Source organism: Biomphalaria glabrata, chromosome 1, assembly GCF_947242115.1.
Source record: "Biomphalaria glabrata chromosome 1, xgBioGlab47.1, whole genome shotgun sequence".
Lineage (NCBI taxonomy): Eukaryota > Metazoa > Mollusca > Gastropoda > Planorbidae > Biomphalaria > Biomphalaria glabrata.
The window spans coordinates 34,906,674-34,927,764 of record NC_074711.1 but is presented as its reverse complement, the minus strand read 5'-3'; the positions used below and the strand labels follow the sequence as shown (position 1 = coordinate 34,927,764).

The 21,091-nt window shown below is 35.2% G+C and overlaps 1 protein-coding gene across 1 annotated transcript in view; it reads right to left on the bottom strand.

Moving 5' to 3' along the window:
* LOC106068549 (transient receptor potential cation channel subfamily M member 1-like) overlaps positions 1 to 19,809 on the bottom strand; it is a 47,776-nt gene extending 27,967 nt beyond the window's left edge. Inside the window, exons 1-2 of the mRNA XM_013227956.2 lie at positions 19,665 to 19,809; positions 2,224 to 2,422 (exon numbers count right to left, since the gene is read on the bottom strand). The gene's annotated coding sequence lies outside the window, so the exon portion shown is untranslated. The remainder of the gene's footprint in view (positions 1 to 2,223; positions 2,423 to 19,664) is intronic.
* Between the last annotated feature and the right edge of the window lie 1,282 nt (positions 19,810 to 21,091).

Sequence of the window (21,091 nt, the reverse complement as noted above, 5' to 3'; positions counted from 1 at the left end):
TCACGTGAACACTTGCAGAATGTGTTCAATAGTTGGGGCCATAACTTATCCCTAAAACTCTCTATAGAACGTTAGACTTAGCAAATGTCCAAATCAAAATCAAACTATCCAAAGAAAATCTATCACATCATTGACAACAAGAGATGGGACGAATATGTCTATACAAAGATTTTAAATAGGGTGTCAAGTCACATTTTTTTTTTACAATTGCCACATGGCTGTAATGCAAATCTCGAGAGTTAATCTGAGAGAAAAAAACATCGATCTGTTAAGGAACGACCTAGTTTTCGGTCGTTTAAATGGGCTTTTGAAATAGATCTAGTTTGTTTTGTTCTAATTCCTATCTTGTAATAAAATGTAGATGTTTAGGATCAATGTTATATGGCGACCTTGGTCGTTCATAGTGACCTCAAATTATTGCGCTCGTTTGCCTTAAGCAGAATGTCTAAGCTAGGATAGCTGAATGATCGTGTGAAATAGTCTGTCTCGATGGTGCCAGGTTCGAACCCCTGAAAGCCCTCCCCCTCTCCCAGCAGTCCTGCGGGATGTTTGGGCTAGGTCTAAAAAGTAATAATTCTCAAAAAACATTCGAAACATGTAAAACAAGCTACATAACAAAATACCCTTTCTCTCCTAATTGACGATACCATCGTTGATTTGACCTCATTAAATTAAATTAATGTTTGATTTAAAAACAACAAAGCTTATATTAATAATAATAATCTTTATTGTCCGTACAGAAATTTGTCTTACAATATGTGCATTACACCAAACAAAAAACATAACTATAAGAAACCAAAGTATACATTCACACCAGACTCACTCATAATTTACATGTGACAAAGTTCTTATTTAATGATTTCATTGCCAGGGGAACAAAAGAGTGTTTGTGTCTGTTTGTCTTTGCTATCGGTGTCTTGTATCTCTTTTGTGATGGTAAGTGTAATGGTATCAATCAGTTTGGTTCAGTCATGTAATTATAGGAATGATTGACCTAGACACAATATAAAATGTGCAATCAGAAATATTTTTACCAATTCTTTTTAACTTTTAGCTTTCTCAATGCGCTGTGATCCTATCACTTGTCTGGAACAGTTGTTAAAGAGGAAGGACAGAAGGGGGTATCGTTGTGAATGTATGCGTGATCGTTTTTTAAATGCATAAAAAAAAGTTCACTCCGGTCTCAAGAGTCCTCAAGGGGACTAATTCAACTTATACCACCACATCTGTCAAATACGATTTCTTTGTTCAAGATACTAAACAAAATAATTAATTACCAATAGTTAATTAACTAATTGGTTAATTTTTATTCTTGTGTTGTCAGGTAAAAGAAATAATTGTGACAAATTTCAACTTAATTCGAGATTGGGTGTGGGAGAAAAAAAAAACGATTTACTAGACAGACACAGACAGACAGAGTGAATTGATATAAAAAAAAAATAACGTGTAAAAATGTTTTACCATACAGACAGACAGACAGAGTAGATAGCTTTGTAAAAAGAAAACAAAGACCCTTGTATTTTTAAACGGCCAATTCGCGATGTGACTATTATGCGTTTAAGAAAAAAAGTTCGAAATGTGATGTAACTGTGAATCGAATCGTCGTTCTTGACATGGCTACACTTACTTGGACCAATGTAAGAAATTGTGTTTTTATTGCAGTACATTATCTGGTTTTGTGACATGGAAGTATTCTTTTGATGTGCCATTTTGAAAGTTTAGTTTTTAAATGTACACATTGTTTTCAATCTTCATGCCCAATCTACTGATCGTTCTCTCTTGTCTAGACGGCTTATCATTCATTGTCTCACAGAGAATGTCTTCTTTTTTTTCCATCAAATTAAAGCCGTTCACCTTCAAACGTGCAACCGACCCTGCCTCTTTCCACAACAACCTTTTTTTTTTCCTCAAGATGATACAATAATTTCGACACATTAGGCTTCGAAATAATCAACGATTTTCTTTAATAATATCTATGTATCTTTTTATCAATCGATCAATTTAATCTACTGCTACGCCTGCCATCTCTCCCCCCCCCCCCTCATTGATCAGAAGAGAGAGTTATATAGACAAAAAGACACAGATACAGACATACACAGGACAGATACATAAGTACCGCTACATAGAAAGACAAGACAGATAGACAGACAGACAGATGGATAAATAGATACATTAGAGACTATATTGTATTTTTTTTAAAATCTATGTTTCCAATGAACTTACATGATGATTGCAGGTCAAAGAGTGATGGTGTCTCGCTAACTGATGGCTGACTACTAGTAGTGATCATCCCTAGATTACGTACGCCGTTCTTAATCCGGAGACTCCGAAACGGTGCAGGAAATAGATCTAGTCTCAATTGCAGATTCTGTGATGTAAGCCAAGACAGGCGAGACCACTGATCATCGAGATGGTGACGTAACTGAAATATGAACAAGTTGATAAGAAAAGAGTAGGCATGCCACTGTGACATCATCAGACAGCCACACGGTGTGTAGGCCTATAGCCAGTTTTACTAGCCATTTTTTTTTTGTTGTAAACAGGCCGGGGGTGGGGGGGGGGGAGCTATATAGTGGCAAGATCCATTAATGGAATCAGGTCTAATTACAAAAAAGTGATCGTATGGTTACAGTGTATTATAAAGTTTTGAATAAGACAAATGTAGGTTAACCAAGCAATGCTTAAGTTGTTAGACACGTTTTTGATGTTGATACAGTCACTTTTAATTGATTTTACGCTCACGATATACTAAAACCTAAGAATTGTCACTAAAATACTGGTCCATTGCTAGAATGTAAGTTCGATACATTGTATAAGCCTACCAAGATTTCTAGAAAAGATAATTCACTATTGGCGTCAAGTGTGATTGAGTCTTCACCTTCACCTATCCCTTAGTCTGTTGAACCGTTGGGGCACCACACAAGATCTGTTGAGAGTCTTTCTCCATTCTTCTGTCTTCGCCTTCGATAGGCCCGTCCATTCTTTTACGTTGTTTTCCCAACGCTTTCCCTGCCTCTACTTTTCCTAGTGTACTGTTTCCTGAAGGAAGGTCTTTGCGAGAGCTGAGGACTTTGTGATATGGCCATAGAGTTTTAGCTTGCGTTTTTTGACAGTAGTTAGCAGGTCATCGTGGGTGTCCAATCACTGTATTAATCCTGTCTCTAATCTCTTCATTAGTGATGAGGTCTTTGTATGTGATACATTAAAATCTTTCTGTAGCTTCTCAATTCCATTGCTAGGATCCTAATATCTAGTTCTGAAGTCAAGTGTCCAAGATTCACATGAGAATGTGACGTGATTTTAGTATCGAGGGCTATGCCTTTGTCTTTCCAGATTGTTATGAGTGAATTGTGAATGAGTCTCTTGCACTTTAAATGTACATCTTTCAACGAGTAAGCTTAATTGCATTCCTAATACTAGATCTTGTATTTCCTAAACTAATACTTAATGCGAGTAATTAGCTCAGGGCTGCTCTCTAAAGACTCAAATTCCAAATGCTAGTAAACATGCCCCTAACCCTAAAACTTTAGGCGTACTACACTTAAACAATTCCATAAACTTAACCTCGTAGACTTTCAATTCGTGATTGAACTCGGGCTGAGTTGTGTTACTGGAAACAAAGACAGTGAGTAACTTTATGCTTTATCCTGCCCTCAACAAAAAAAAAACAACATAGGATCTGAGCAAAACGATTGTGTTAGACAATGAAGACGCCATACAAAAAGAAAAAGAAAGCGGCAATACAGCGGAATGTCGGGCTATGGAAAGACCAGGTGGTTACATAGGAAGCCTTCGGTGGAGAAACTATTTAAATTATATTCTACTTTGAAATCATATTTGTTTTTCCAAGAGAAATGTCCCATCATAGTCAAATGTTTATTTAAAATCCCATGTGCCGAATTGTGGCTGCATTTTGTACACAACATTGCGGCAATATTCCATGCAGAAGTTTTGTTTATTGGGAGAAAGAATGTTAGTGCTCTTGAAGTATGCACGAGAAGAATTATGCACGAGAGGAAGTATGCACGAGAAGAATTATGCAAGAAAGTATGCACGAGAGGAAGTATGCACGAAAGTATGCACGAGAGGAAGTATGCAAGAAAGTATGCACGAGAGGAAGTATGCACGAGAAGAATTATGCAAGAAAGTATGTACGAGAAGAAGCATGAAAAAGTTCCTCCCCAAAGAAGTACCGGTACACATAAGACTTAACTATTTTGAATGACGCGTTTTGATTAGAAAAGTGACTATCGTAAGCTTTTACGTGAACCGTGCAGAGTATTTCAGAGAGAACAGCGTCCTATTCGATAGGTTAGCCATTTAATAGGATAGCACAGATAGATGATCTCTCTTGGAAAAACTTTTCTGAAAGCTTTGAATTATTTAAATTATTGTGTGTGTGTACATTGTAATGCATTGGCATTGTAATAAAGTCTAAGTTGTTGAAACCAATATTGCTCGGAAAAAAAGCCTGTTCCTTTTAGGTCTCATGATCGACATACATCCCGCTTTATCGCCCCAAGTATCTGGTCCCCTTAACAAAGCCAGAAGATAAATATAACCTTCCCAGAAGCTCAATCAAATCGTGCTACGTGAAACTCCTAAGAATGAAAAGTCACTATAATTTCGTATCAACTTTCAATCCAAAATATGTATGCAATCAACAACAAAATATTTAATTAAAGGCTAACTTTTAGAAAGAAAAGAAAATTGACAACAGTGTTCGATTTTTGAAGCTATATCTACACAAGGTAAAACAAGTGTTTTTAGTTTTCGATTCAGAACTAAAACGTGTTTTATTTTTCGAGTTAGCCCAAGCCGGCTCCAAGCTCTACCTACAGAGATGTGTAGATGAGCACTTTGAAGTAGGTATTAACATAGTTTGCGAGTGTGTTTTTACAAAACTAATATAATTCACTCTGTCTGGTATATTATAACGTTTGTACATGTTATTTATCACATGGTGGCATAAGTTGAATTAGTCTCTTGGGGAGGGTTGAGCCCTCAGTTCGTTATCAAGACATACATTTTTTATGCATTAAAAAATAAACGATCTCGGTATCATTCACCCAGATGATAAATGCATGAAATAGCGCTAAACAAAAACAATTAAAAAATTCTAATCGCACTATAAATTTAATTACATGACTGACCCAACTTATACCTAATATAAGCTTTTTTTTAAATTACTTTTTTGTTGTTTTCTTGTTTTAAATAACTACGTTAGTTGATGAAGGCCTACCTGGAGTAGCTCAACTTAATTATCTTTCAACAAACAAACAATACAATTACAACAAAAAACAACCTTAACCAACACACCCATTCCAAGTTTGGATAAGACTGTCAAAAGAAGACTAGGTTTTAGTGTGTAGAATGTTTATTGAAGACTATCTTTGGCCTTAAAATTATTTTCAACCAATTTCGAAATAAATTGTACACAGTCGGTTTAGTGGTGTTGATTTCAAAAGCTGAGAACATTTCTAGGGATAAAAGCGTGCTTTTTTAACACGGCACAACAGAATCACGGGTGTGACTATACATTGTCAGGATAAATACAAACACACACACACACACAGTATCACATACACAATGAAGTTGGTGAACGTACCATTGAAATCTTTCAAAAATGTGAATGAACCCAACGTTCTGATCGGAGCCATTTTGACATAGAAAGCAGACTACGCTATTTAATCATACCTACGTTTCTTTTTTTCACTCCACGGAATTCTATTTAGCAAACTTGACAGAAACTATTGAATGTTACCGATTTGTACAGCAATAAAACTACCCGATATGACTTTAACTGAAAGACTATAATGTAATTAGTATGGTCCTTAAAAAAAAAAGATTCTGTATCAGCTAAAAATGAATCATTCCCTTCTCTAAGGATGATTAATAACACTTTTTAGCTTATTCGCTCAACAGGTGTGAGTGAAAATAACCACGATGATTAATATTGCATAATGCATTGACTTGGACGTTTGTTATCTTCAGGCATTAACCAAAGATCCAAATAAGAATCAATAACCTTCCATGGTTTGAAAAATGTGCCATGTATCAACTATTTTACAATCGGTAAACTGGTGAAGTTTAGTGGTTTACTATGAAAAAAATAATAATGAGTGTGTAACTACACTGGTAAGCGTATTTCTTACAGTACCGTAATATATTTGAAACCAAGGTTTAAATTTTTAAATATTGATGAGACCATCTATACTATTACAGTCGAGACCTCGTGCAATATTATTCCAATAGTACCGGTAGTTATGATTTAGAACACACTAAAGCAAACATTACTTCATTTAAAATACGGTATCAATAAATTATCCCGTCAATTGCAAGCTAACTTACCAGTGAATAGAATCTCGTGTTATCCAGATAATCAACTAGATTTTAGATCTACCAGAGACGTCGGTTTGTACTAGACGTCGATGACTGTCGAACAGAATATTGAACCGAAAGATCCTCGACACAGCAATCGTAGAAAGTTGGTCGGGAAAAATGAGATCTTTCCAACGGGGTCTAGTCATTTGATTAATGTTTACGAAGGACGTTGGGTGGGGACTTGGAGGATTTTATGACTCCACTAGAATATTCGCCACTAAAGTAGGTCAACTGTAACCGTTACTGGAGTAGCAATCCGACTTAGAAAACGGACGTCAGCTGGTGACAATGTGACTCTTAGAATACATTGTTCTGGCCCGTAAACAAGGGCATTCATTCATGTTTCTAAAGAAGATTTTATTTAGGCTTGGCCTGTTATATCAATGATCGACAATGTCAAGTGTAAGTGTGTGTGTGTGTGTGCTACGAAACCATTTACCTACACCAGTTTAAAATAGCGGACCAAAAGACTTCCCCTTTCCAGACGAGACTGTTATCTCTGCCTCGTGTTTGCAAGCATGGAATAAACAGGAAAAGTAACGCCAATCTAGCACGTGGTGTGCCTGTCACCACCACTATGGGAACTTAATTTAAGCAAACAATAACTTGGTCCCAAGCTTTTAGTTTCAACTCAGCAGATCTAGATCTAGTTACATAACATAATTACCTTAAGTTTGAACTCAGCAGATCTAGTTACATAACAAAATTACCTTAAGTTTGAACTAAGCAGATCTAGTTACATAACATAATTACCTTAAGTTTGTACTAAGCAGATCTAGTTACATAACATAATTACCTTAAGTTTGAACTAAGCAGATCTAGTTACATAGCAAAATTACCTTAAGTTTGAACTAAGCAGATCTAGTTACATAACATAATTACCTTAAGTTTGAACTAAGCAGATCTAGTTACATAACAAAATTACCTAAAGTTTGAACTAAGCAGATCTAGTTACATAACATAATTACCTAAGTTTGAACTAAGCAGATCTAGTTACATAACATAATTACCTTAAGTTTGAACTAAGCAGATCTAGTTACATAACAAAATTACCTAAAGTTTGAACTAACCAGATCTAGTTACATAACAAAATTACCTTAAGTTTGAACTAAGCAGATCTAGTTACATAACAAAATTACCTTAAGTTTGAACTAAGCAGATCTAGTTATATAACATAATTACCTTAAGTTTGAACTAAGCAGATCTAGATACATAACATAATTACCTTAAGTTTGAACTAAGCAGATCTAGTTACATAAACATAATTACCTTAAGTTTGAACTAACCAGATCTAGTTACATAACATAATTACATAACTTTGAACTAAGCAGATCTAGTTACATAACAAAATTACATTAAGTTTGAACTAAGCAGATCTAGTTACATAACATAATTACCTTAAGTTTGAACTAACCAGATCTTGTTACATAACATAATTACCTAAGTTTGAAAGGTAGTATGAAATAAATACGTTGGACAGCTATTGGGACATTTGACCCTTAGCAACACAAATGTTAATAATGGGCCTACATTTATATCTAAATTACTAAAAACTGAGGTTAAAAGTAAGCTGTTCCGGTCAGTGGCGTTACTAGGGGGGGGGTGCCAAATTGAACTATAGATTAATGAAAATGTCTTTGATTCCAAAGATTAAGGATGAGTGCAGAGTTTCACATGACTACGCAAACCCATTGAACTGTAGATAAATTGATATAAACAACTGAATTTTACAATTTAATAGACTCATGTTATAGTTGAACAATCAAATAAAGTATGCAATTATAAACTATATGTATAACAGCGCAACATACAAGCGAAACAAATGATCTTTAAAGTGGTTTGGGGGCGGGGGGGGTGACACCCTGAGCTGACCGCACCGGGTGACACCCACCCTAGTGACGCCACTGGTTCCGGTAGTAATTGTTAGATTTAAAATTTCTTCATATGTCGTTGCATTTCAGTTTAAAATTAGTTTTTAGCTCAGTGTGATTCCAAACGTTTTATGAACCAATGGTTCGACCATTTTTGTATTAGTAGTATACGTTTTTCCCCCATTTCCAATGAACTTGTTTACTATCTAAACAGATATGCACTAAGCATTCTAAAGCAAATCTGATATTCATTATTATCTACTTTTATTGATGTAAAAGCATTTATTTTGACTTATATTTATTTGTTGTAATGTGTTTGTGTTTTGTCTTGGAACTAATGTGATGAACAAACATTAAAATATAACAGAATGGAGAAAACAAATAATAGCAACAATAAAACTATGATAGTATATAAACAACAACAACAAAAAGACTGGAAGAATAAAAAAATAATGTGTTAGATTATTTGTTAAAAATCAAGTTTGAATCAGTAAAGACAAATTCTGTTAAATCAAATCGATTAGTTAAAGGTCAATATTGTTCCAGAAAGTGCTAAACACTTGAATGGTAAGGCTACTGCTTAAAATTCTATTCACCTCTTAACTATCGACCGCTCCTTAAGCCGCCCGTTATTAGTTTGGACACGCAATGCGACCTGCGCTACATCAGAAACATGAATTGTCCACATGTCAAGAAGAAGAAATACATAAAACGAGTTGCTTACTTCTCAGACGACATTGTCGCGTGCAGAAAATGGACAGACCAACGTTTACTGCCTGCAACGGGGGCCAAGAAGCGAGATTAAACTGGCCTTAAATGGTTGGTCACAATGGTCGTTTGTGGAGGTTGAGACGCAAACCAATTCACAATCAATACAAACACAATCAATACATCAACTTTGTTGCAAGTAGCAGGAAACAAACAAACCATCACACTGAGAAACAGGGGGAAAAATGTCGGATTTGGCGGGCTCTTTCGAACCTCTGACTCCAGTTTGAACAAAAGGAAGAACAGCGTTGAGAAAATGAATGTTGGTGAAAAGGCATGCCATAGTTTTATCATTCATAACAGAGCATGTGGACGCGTTATATTTTTTTTTTATAACTGAAGTAGAATTTCTTGATTGTCAGAGTGTAAGCAAGTAATCATAGCCAAGGTCAGCCGCCGAAAGACTAGCCATCAAAGGGGGCCTCTACCAATTTTTTTTTTACAAATATGCATATTTAATATGGAAAAAAAAAAGAATGAAAATTAGATCAAATGTTTTATTAGTATCATTTTCATTAAAAGTCTTCGAAAGATGGTACTGGGTTACACAAGAATACTGTTCAGGGTCAACTACTTAGACTCGGAGATGGTCATAGGCTCGGACGAAATTATGTTACGAATGCAAACGTATTGGCAGATAAAGGCGAGAAACAAATTGACAATTTGAACAAGTGAGCCCCAGCTCGTCATCACAAACTAAGCCTCATCGTTTTCTGTGCATAATTTTAATACATTGTGACCACTGACGCAACATTCGAATAAAGTTATTCAGCGGTTCTCAATGGATAAATGTTTAATTAAACTACAGCTACTCAACAGTGGACGAAAGTGAATATAAACCGACCGTGAATTATAAAAGAAAACGTGACTATAAACAAACAATTTAAATGTCATATTTATAATGTGCAAGTCATAGGCTCGAACGAAATTATGTTTAAATTGTTATAGCTGAATAGTTTCAAGGTTGAAATTATGTTTAAATTGTTATAGCTGAATAGTTTCAAGGTTGAAATTATGTTTAAATTGTTATAGCTGAATGAAGCCCCTTAAAAGTTGGGACTACCAATTATGTTATTTTTGCTGACAGCTCCTGCAACTGAGGATAACATCACTAAAGACAAGAGGGGACTATGATGCATATACAACCGATAACCTTTATTTAATGATTTCACTTTTGTACCTGGACTAATATAATTAGGGAGGTAATTTTTTTTTTAAATTTAAAAAGGTTTGTGGGACTTAGTACCTTAAGGGCCACCGAAGTTTACAAGTTGATTTGGAGTAATTTATGATTACATCCTGCTCTCTATCAAGAAATCTTGGATCCAATAGTGTAATGGACCATAAATGCCAAAGCATTAAAACAATTTTTAGCATGCATGCTAAGGTGGCAAGCTTTGTCAAATGCCTTAGAGATGTCCAATAAGATGGCATCTATTTGCTAAATTTTATTTAAACCTTTCGAAAAATCATCTATAACATCAATTAATTGAGTTTCACTTGATCTAAATATCCTAAAATCATGCTGATATGAAGCTAATAAGCTTAATTTTTATGCTAAAATTACATATAATGAAGACAACATCACATTTAAGAATGATTTTTTTCTATTTGATATTTCTATGGTCTTGATCCTTCTGCCTTTTATTATGCAGAAAATATAGAAAATAATAATTATCCAACAATACATTGAAACAGTGCAAAGTAAACATCACTATAACTAACAAGTCCAAGATATTCAATTTGTATTCATCAAGATGATGATCAATGGCTAGAGTTTTCTGTATTGCAAGGATTACTTTGAATGAGATGCTATAGTCGCCTGTAATGCTAATTTTTTGTTTTGTTTTGTTTGTTGTTGTTTTTTTTTTGTTCTCTGGTCTCACTCAATAGCTGTCACTTTTCTGAATCTAAAAACAAGTTTCCATTATGGGTCAATGTTAAGTAAATTTCAATATGGTAACTTGTTTTCAATTATTTTATAATTTATCACCTTCTAAAAATACTTTAGTTCCTGGACTATAACAAATTAATGTGAATCAGTACAAGCAATGAAGACCAAAATTTTATGGACAAGCTCTCATCCAAATTTAAAATAAAATGATCCCCAGTATAAGCTATCCCAACATGACCAACATAAAATCTTTTGCTGGACACAACAGAATTAAACAACACATGTTCTGGAAGATTGGGATTAGTGAAATCTGCCCTTGTGGAGTGTCACCAGAGAATGACCATGTGTGACAAGTTGGATTAAAGTATTGGCCGTTATAGGTGTCTAGGGGATTTTATGGTTTGAGAACCCACGCTTGCACATATAAACTACAAGCACAGCGTTATAATGCAGGCAACAAATACTATATTTAGATGTAAAAATATGTACAGTTTATTATACAAAGAATAATTAAAAGGTAAAATGCTGTACAGTTGCTAGAATAAGGTCTAGCGTATTTACATGTAGGGGTCTATCATCATTAGATTTGAGAACCAAGTGGTCTGAGTGTCATTAGGCTGGTTGCTTAGCTTTTGGTCCGGTGCCGCACTGATGAGACGGGTGTGGCTGGTACTGATGCTGTCTGCTGGTGGGCTGGCGTAGTGGATCCAGGCTCCGGTTGCAGTCCAACTTTATATGGTTGCAGAGCTAAGCTGCGTCTACCATTCAGTCAAGCCAGTGACGAGTCTGTGGCTAGCGTTATTACTTGGACTCTTGAAGGATGAGTAGGGCTGATGTCTTCAGACCTGATGCCAACAAATCTGGTAACAGCTTGAGGTTGCTAAGATTTCAGGCGGATGTAGCCTATAGATAAAAGCTGCAACGATATGATGTTCTAATTGATTTAGCCATAATGATAACACTGGGAGGTAGATGCCTTTCCGTGAAGGACATCTTCAGACTGATGTAGAGAAACTATAGGCTAGTTTCATAAATATCAAAGGGAACTAACAAATGAATATAGTGTCCCATCAAGGGAGATAACAATAATAATGGGGACTCCCATAAAGGGAAATAACAAACAGTAATAAGTGATATAAAAGTAATACAAGTGATGTTCACCAGTCACGGTGAATAGCAAGTACATACATCGCTTAGATAAAAGAGATGAAAGGGGAAGGGGAGATCAACGATTGATACTCGCCCATGCTCTCACGTAAGTAAACATAGAGCATAAGTAATTACATACTCAGTAATAAGACATGTTTACAGGAATGTTTTGATAATTCCCTGCCAAGGAATTAATCAATGATGTTGTATTGAAGGCTCGTGCTGAGCGCTAATATATCAGAGTTGAATTAATAATAGTTAAAGAGCTAAATACATCTGGTAAGAATTGTTAATAAATTCTAGTCCAGCTGGCTTGAACATTTAGCCACAAAAGTCATGATATAAAATTTAAGTATACAGTAATCTACTTACATTGTCCATGATAAGAATGCACAAATATGTACACAAATAATGTAGTAATAAATGCACAAATATATACATGCATTACTAAGTAAAATGGTTCCCAAGCACTTTACTAAGTTACATACCACCAATCCAAAGTGAAATAAGGGAATGAAAATAGTCCAGAGCTCAAGCAAGAGATAGATGTGTTCCCTGTCAGCTCTCCACCGAGAATGAGACCGGACGATGAAGTTTCGTCCATATACACGTGGAGAGGGGGAGGGTGGCGGGAGATAAGTGCAAAGGTGGTCTAGACTATCTGGCGTCTTTTGACAAAGGGATCCCCGCTTGACCATGACGAGTTTCCGGGAGATAGACATTGCGCGAAGGCGCGAGTTGAAAGTCCAGGAAATCAGCCCAGGTGGTCAATAATAGTCCCCAAAAGGGGGGGGGGATTATCAGAGCTTGGCCAGATCAAGGGAGATTATACCTTGATAATGGCTAGGGCTAGACGAACAGGGTTGCCCGAGGCGTTGAGTTGAATGGGCACTTTGAAGTGACCAGCCGCTCCCTAAAGGGGGGGGGGGTCAACTGGTGTTTGTCAAGATAGATGGAGGGAGCGTACTCTTGTCAAGAGTCTAGTGTGACGCGTGTCAAGGTTACCTTTACCTATCCCTTAGTCTGTTGGGGCACCAGACAAGATTTGTCGACCGTCTTTCTCCATTCCTCCCTTTTTTTTTGCCTTGTTTAGAACCTCTCTCAATGGCAGGCCTGTCCATTCTTTAATGTTGTCCTCCCATTGCTTTTTCTGCCTGCCTCTTCTTCTTTTCCCTGGCACTGTTACCTGAAGGAAGGTCTTTGCGAGCCCCGTAGATCTTGTAATGTGGCCAAAGGTTTTAAGCTTTCGTATTTTCACAATAGTTAGCAGGTTGTCATGGGCTCCGATCGCTACTGTAACCCTGTCTCTGATTTCTTGGTTTGTGATGCGGTCTTTGAATGTGATGCCTAGGATCCTTCTGTAGCATCTCAATTCCACTGCTAGGATCCTCCTCTCAAGCTCTGCATTCAATGTCCACGACTCGCAAGCATATAAAAATGTGGCCATGACCAGAGAGCGCATCAGTCTGATTTTGGTGCCGAGGGCTAAGCCCTTATCTTTCCATATTATTTTAAGTTTTGAAAGGGCTGCTGTGGACTGTGCTATTCAGGCCTATAGTTTGGGTTTTGTTCCCTCATCTGAGACAATAGCTCCGAGGTATATGATGCTGTTAACACTAGTTAGCTTTTCACCTCCAATACTGATGCCCCTTTTAAAGCCCTGATGGCTATTGGTCATAATTTGAGTTTTTTCTGCATTTATTTGCATGCCATATGCTGCGGAAGTCTTGTCAATGCGCATCACTAGGTCAGCTAGTTCTTCTTCGGTCCCTGCTAGGCCGTCAATGTCATCTGCGAAGCGCAAGTTAGTAATTCTTCTTCCTCCAATGCTAACAGTACCTTCATAGCCCTCAAGGGCATCTTCCATTATCCTTTCAAGGAAGATATTGAAGAGTGTTGGTGACAGTAGGCAGCCTTGTCTTACTCCAACTGTGGTTTTGAACCAGTCCGAAATATTATTGTTGAAGTACACCGCACTGGTGGCATCCTTGTAGAGGTTCTGGATAACTTTGATTATGTTTTTATTAATGTTGTACTTTTCCATTGTCGCCCAGAGTGCTCTGTGCCATACTCGATCGAAAGCTTTCTTGAAATCAATAAAGACATGGAAAAGATTCTCTTGGTGTTGGAGATATTTCTCACAGAGTATTCTGAGGTTTAGGATTTGCTCTGTTGTGCTGCGACCTTGTCAAGGTGGGGATAGTAAAATGTGACATCGATGCCAAAGGGGGTGGGGTTGGATTGGAGGGGTAGTGACTGTGTTTTTAGCGCTTGATCGCTAAATTAGTAAAATTGATGATTAATAGCTTGCAAATAAATTAATTAAATGCTTACACCTGAGTGATATCTTGAGTGAGCTAAAACGGTTCGTCACACCATCTCCTTCAAAGCTACATTATCCATAAAAAAATTGTAATAATAGACTAGATCTTGGATAATTACACATGGTTAAGATTTTAACTTTTAGGAATGTATACCAGAAATTTCAAAACATTTATTTAAACCATAAATAAACAAGTTCATTATTGACTATGAAACCTTGTTACTCATTTTTTAAAACGTAAATCATAATTGCACAATTTTTATCTAGATTATTTGACTCAAAACAAATTTTCCCCTACAAACGTGTATGATAGTAAAATGAAAAGGTTATTAGTAACACCACGAACAGTTACTGACTTAAGTAGATTCTAGAACTAGAACTAGTAGTATTGTAGTCTTAATATGATGGTTATAATGTATGATTCCGTGAATAGCTCCAAAAACATTTATAAAGTGAATAGAAAAAAGTCTAGAAGTAAATATTTATTTTGAAATACTAGTGTTGTGCAGTTTTCAGGATGTAGTGATTCTAGATTTTATTTAGTGATACTACTGTGCTAAAATAATGCAAGACTTTTTTAGTACAGAAACATGATTTCCAATTTAAACTTAACAAACAGTACTTTAAGTGAAAACTTGAATTGCAGAATAAATCTAACAGGCATAATTTCTACAGTATAATAACACTTTACAGTTATTATAGTTGAATTTAATGAATAAATCCACAATCAGAACACTGAAATTTTACAACTGACTGACCATATTTATTTTCTTCCACTTAAAATATAACAGACCTTTTTTATTAGAAGTTATTGTTATTTTTCACACATCAGCACTAAAGTACATGTCTTGGATGTCCTTCACTTGCTTTTTTTTTAAACCTTATAGTTATTGGAATTGCATTTATATTATAAATAGTGAAGTGTGTGCTGTAAATCTAGACTATAGGAGAATATCATGCATTCTTGCAGCTCAAAATGCATCAAATATTATAAAAGCTTGTATTTACAGCACTCCCAAGCCCAAGGCTCTGATAGAGGAGGGCTGCGTAGTTTGTGGTTTGCAGGCTGGACCATCTTTTGGTTGTTTCAATGGTCACGATTCATACCCTGTCCACTGTCATATCCCGGGAGGTTTGATTTGGACTAGGAAGCATATTATCTTCAACTCTAAAAAGGAACATCCAAAACATGTAAAAAGTTTTACATAAACAAAAGAACAAGGCACAATCCGGACCCACTCCTAGCAAGCTGAAGGGATGCAATAATACAATATTATGACACCAATTATGTCACATATGTGAATTTCTTATTATTGAGTATAGTCTAGAATAGATCTAGCTATAATTCTATCATGTAGAATCTATGACACAGATCTATAAAAGTAAAAAAAAAGTTCCCCTGGCGGAAAACAGATTGAGCTCTCAACATTCTACTTTTAGGGCTATTTTTTTTATCAATTTCAAAATGGCTTTTATTGACATATTATATATCATTTTTATTGCCCAGGAATAGAGGAATTCAAAAAAAAATAAAATCAGAAGCAACAGACAATTATTTAACATAAAAAAATTGGGTCAAACACACTTACCCCTAAAAATGAAAAATCCATCACTCATAGAAGATATGCCCAATAATCCATGAATTTCACAAATTCACAATATTATTATCAGAAAAATGTGTCACAAAGTAAAGTATATTTATAGAACATTTGAAAAAAAATTAAAAAATAATTTTTAAAAAACATTTATGCCTGTTAATTGAGCCCCCCCAGACCCCACCCTCACGTAAAAAAAAAGTTGCAAATTATACCTTATCATCATGCTTAATAACAAAACCAGTTAAAGTTTTGACATATTATATATCAATTTTAATGCCCAAGAATAGAGGAATTTAAAAAAATAAAATCATAAGCACCAGACAATTATTTACCCATAAAAAAATAGGTCAATCACACTTACCCCTCGACATGAAAAATCCATCACTCACAGAAGATATGTCTTTTAATCCATGTATTTTACAAAACAAAAAAAAATATTAAAAGAAGAATGTGTCACAAGGTAAGTATACTTATAGAAGATTACAAGAAAAAGAATTAACATTTATTTTTAATATTTATGACTAATAACTAAGCCCCCTCCCCGACCCACCCTTCTAAAAAAAAAAGTCAAATTTTTGTTTTCTTATATCATGTTTTGACATATTATTTATATTTATCCATTTTAGATAGATATACATTGTAGATATAGCCTAAATAAGAATGTTATTTATTAAAAAAAACTTATGTCTAGCAACTAGCTAGATCTTGGATGGTATTACATATCATAATGATATTAAGAATGCAAGATTACTTTGCATATCAGAAAGCTTCAAAGTGAGTCTGTGCTACATTTGGAAGCTAGATGATCTAGATCTAACTGATGTTTAAAGTACATTTTAGACTACAAAAGATCTAGATCTGGATTTAATAGATTATTATATATAACTTGTAAGAATGTAACTAGTCTAAATGTAAATAAAACAATGCTATGAATGTTGAATGTTTGATTGTGCCCTAGATTAAGATAGCCATGATAGTGATAGCATGATTTAGATCTTCATATTAGACTTTATTAACTTTATAGAATAATATAGAGACTATAGATCTAGATCTAAATCTATAGATCTAATAATAGAAATATTATCAAGATATTTCAGAGATCTGCAAGAGGTCTAATTATTCTAATAGACTTTTGAGAGTCAAGGAAGGGTGGATTAATTAAGGCATAATATTGTTTATTAATTATCAGTATCTATTCTATTTCTGAGAAAAAATAAAGAACAATACTTTTATACTTATAAACATCTAAAAACATCATTCTATTTGTATTAGTATTATATTTAGGTATAGTATCTAATTAGTGTAATGCTTTTAATTCTTTGGATCAAGGACTAAATGTGTAGATCTAGAATCTAGAGTAATCTAGACCAGGCTAGATCTTGAATCTAGATCTAGTAATCACAAATCAATTAAACTAGAATTTAATAGATTAGATCTCGATCTACATTAAATTGATTAAAATTATTTAAAAATGTCACAGTATGTGGTAGATCTACTAGGTCTAGATCTAGATAATTGAAGAAAGACAGTATGGCGAGTACGAGGTTTTAATGAAGTCTAGATCTAGTCTAGTAGATCTAATTCTAATGTACACAATTATTTCTAGAATTAATTAAATGATTATTAATTTTTACGTTTTAAGACTTAAGACATTGATTGAACTAGATTTGATTTGTTTGATAAACTAGATCTAGTAAATCTAGAGTATTACATATCTATTATCTACACACTACACACGTTTTGGTCTAGTACTAGATCTAGCTAGATCTAGTAGAGAGGCTATCCATAGATCTAGTCATAGATTATAGATCTATGATTATTCTAGATCTAATCAATCTAATTTGATCCATAATATGTTTCCCTTGATTAATTAAGACGTAGATATAAGTTAGAAACTATTAGATCTAGACATGTATTTCTGGAAACTAGATCTAGATTAGTGTTACTGTGTGTTCTCCATATGATCCATTGTAAACACGCGTGCGCTAATGTCGACCTCGATCTCATCTCTAACAATCTCACATCTGCGACTGACTAATATTAAAGTAAAATATTTACCAAAATAGTTGATAATATTTCAAAATATCATGTTTTTTGGCTACTTTAGACTTAGATAGCATTTCTTAGATGCTGCAGCCTAGGCGATTCAGCTTGAATGATTGAAAATCAAGTTTTAAAAAAAGGGTATCACGTCCATTTCCGACGACGAATTTCCGATTGGTTAAAAAAAACAACGTGCTAAAAAAAAATTTTTTTTTTAAATATATACTTTTAAGTACTAAAATGAATGAATTAGGATTCCTTAAGTTAAAATTATGTCTTTAGTAATCTAGATATGAAATATTTAAGTGGAAATAAATAAATATCTGAAAACGAGATCTGACGACGAACAATATGGCGGAATGTCATCGAGGCTATTTATTTTTAATTCTAAGGCAAACAAATCTTTTTATTTACGTTTTTTTTTCTTAATCATTTACAATAACCATTTTTTAATCGTAAGTAAGCAATTTTTTTCATATAATTATAAAAATAATATGTTTCTTACCTTTTCAAACGGGATCACATAAATCCATAAGTAAAACCTGTTCGTCGTCATATTGATACTTGGGGACATTCACAAACACATCAAATCTTTATAAAAACGAATTTCTACAAAACTTTGATAAGGAAGCTTATACAAACATAGATCTATACCTCAGTATAACCAAATATGCTACGGATGGCCTATATCTAAAAATGCATTTTCAATGGAAAATCTGTTTTCCGCCCCCTTTGCGATCTATAGCAGTATAGGGCACATGATGTTAAAGTTAAGGTCATCTGTTTCTTTAGCCAACTGTTAATGAGCAGGGTGTTATATGGCCAGCACAACGAACAACCACCTTTACTTTCCCCAATTAAAGTCAGGTACCCAGTTGGGTGGACCCAGGGCGCCCTAAAAATCCTGGAATTCAAAATGCCAGTTTTCAACGAGATTCAAAACCAGGACCCCAGGTTTGGAAACTTTACTAAGCACTTAAGTCTTAACCACTCAGCCACTGCGCCACCTTACATCTAAATAGATCTACGTTCTATATGTAGTGTCCACCCAACTCTAATTCTAATTCTTGACTTTAGTTGGGGAAGTAAAAAAAAGGCGGTTGGTTGTTGTGACAGTGCACCCTGCTCATGAACCATTGGCCAAAGAAACAGATGACCTTAACATCATCAGGCCTTTAGGTCGAAAGGTATGAAAGGGAATTTTACTTTTTTTTATTCTGTTATCTAGACTTAGACCACTACTGAGTCAGTGAGTACTCTAGCTTAGTAAACTAGTCTGACTAGACTACTAGTTAACTAGACTAGGTCACTAGTACTCGGAGAAGTACTAGACTAGATCTAGTAGGCCAGTAGTACTACTATATAGTATACTACTAGTACTAGACTGTAACTAGACTAGAGTCAGTGACAGTAGAGTAGTAGATTATGTAGATAGTAAGATCTAGAATCTAGATCTGTCATCTCTGACTCTAGTCACTAGATCTAGATCTAGCGTTCTATTCTTCAACTTTTCTTGTCTTATAACTTAAGACTTAAACAACTTATAATTTTAAATTTAACTTTAACTTGTGATTACTTGTGGTGAAGTACATTGAATAACGGTGACATTCACATTGCTGTATCTTAGTTCTTACCTAACTGGGCCCTGGCCTTTTACTTCTCAAACTTGAAATAACTTGAAGATCATCATCATCTGATGCCAATTATAGAGTTTCTCCAGTCCATAAGTCTAAGTCCATACACTGATGATACAGACCAGACACTGGTCTGCTAGATCTAGCCTGTAGAGATAAAGATTCGGATTAGATCCAGTTTAAAAACACTAAAAAAAAAAAGATTAGAAAAAGCAGCGAGAAAAAAATGTCTATTTTCACGAATTCGACAATATGATAGTACAGAAGACTAATCTTACTATAGATCGACTTGATTGTTATTACATTTAGCTCTAGATTCTAGACTCATATAGAAGATAATTATAGGCTACTAGATATCTAGATATAGTCTCTGTGATACTAGACTATATAGATATACCTTTAATATCTAGTTAGGCAAATTTAAATTAGAATATGCACCCTCTGTTTGGGATCCCTCAACTGAAGAAAACGTTAAGAAACTAGAACAGACACAAAATATAGCAGTGAGATTTATAACAAACGAATATACCAATTTAATTAGAGTAACACCATTAGTAAAAATCACTAAAATTAGAGACACTTCAGGACAGAAGAAAACATAAAAGTTTAAAGTAGCTAAAATACTTAGACAGACTTAATTATAGACTGACTGACTTATATATGGCATATAGGTCCTCCCGCGCCGTTCGGCGCATTCGGCGGCAAGCTGTCCCCACAAAAATCTATCACTGGCAATGTCTTAAGCCTCCTCCCACCTGGTGTCCACTGTTCTTTGGTCCTCCATGAAAATGTGGCGCCAAGTTATACGAGGACGTCCCTGTTTGCGCTTTCCTCGTATTGGCAGAGCTCCATGTCATCGCAACTCTTGGTATGCCTAGTTCATTTTGTCGGAGAACATGTCCCACAAACCTCATGCGACGCTCAACTGTCACAGCCTCACTAAGTGTTCGACTCTCAGTTCGGCATAGGATTTCCTTGTTTTGAGACCCGATCTGTGTTAACTGACTCCCAAAATCCATCTCAGACTTATGTTGAGCCGCATTATTAGTCTTTTCTCAATTTTTGCAGATGGCTTCCATGTTTCACATGCATAGGCCTATGTTGTTGTTGGGATGACGATTGTATTAAGAAGGTGTATTTGTGTTTCAAGTCCAATGGCTTGGCTAGTCCAAATAGGATGCAGCCTTTGGAAAATGCTCCCTGCCTTTCCTATTTGGCACAATACATAATCGTAGGCATCCCCATCGTTTGTTATGATGCTGCCATGGTATGTGATAAGTTGTCCAACTCTTCGAGCTTTGACTCGCTAAGTCTGACGAGTACCCTTTGCCTTATATAATCCCACTCGCAAAATGTTAGTCTTATCCAAGTTTATGCGGATAAAACTTTTGGGAGCCTCTCTATCTAGGCTCTTCGTCATTTCTTGT